Source organism: Austrofundulus limnaeus, unplaced genomic scaffold (assembly GCF_001266775.1).
Source record: "Austrofundulus limnaeus strain Quisiro unplaced genomic scaffold, Austrofundulus_limnaeus-1.0 Scaffold143, whole genome shotgun sequence".
Classification (NCBI taxonomy): Eukaryota; Metazoa; Chordata; class Actinopteri; order Cyprinodontiformes; family Rivulidae; genus Austrofundulus; species Austrofundulus limnaeus.
Window position 1 is genome coordinate 980,066 of NW_013952545.1, and position 373 is coordinate 980,438.

The window sequence follows — 373 nt, forward strand, 5'->3', positions numbered from 1 at the left end:
ATCTCTAGAGGCTCTGAAAAGTCTGTAAATATAGCGAGGAAGTCACTAAATCAGCACCGCTGTGTTCCACAACCCGTCACCTCTCATGTCAGCGAGCAGCTTATTGGGTCGATTACGTCACACATTGGAGCGGTCAAATTGTCATACATTATGGGATTTTTGGGATTGTTGATCATACATCGTACAGAGGGCAAAATTATGGTACAAATACAATAATTRTTGTACACCTGGCAACACTGGTTGGAAGGGTGATAACCTGGATTTATACGTCAGGCAGTTGTGTTATTTGACATTCAGCTTATTTTTATTTGTAGAAGAATGGGCAGGATTCCCCACAACATGCCAGAGTCAGAAATGCTGTTATGCAACAGAA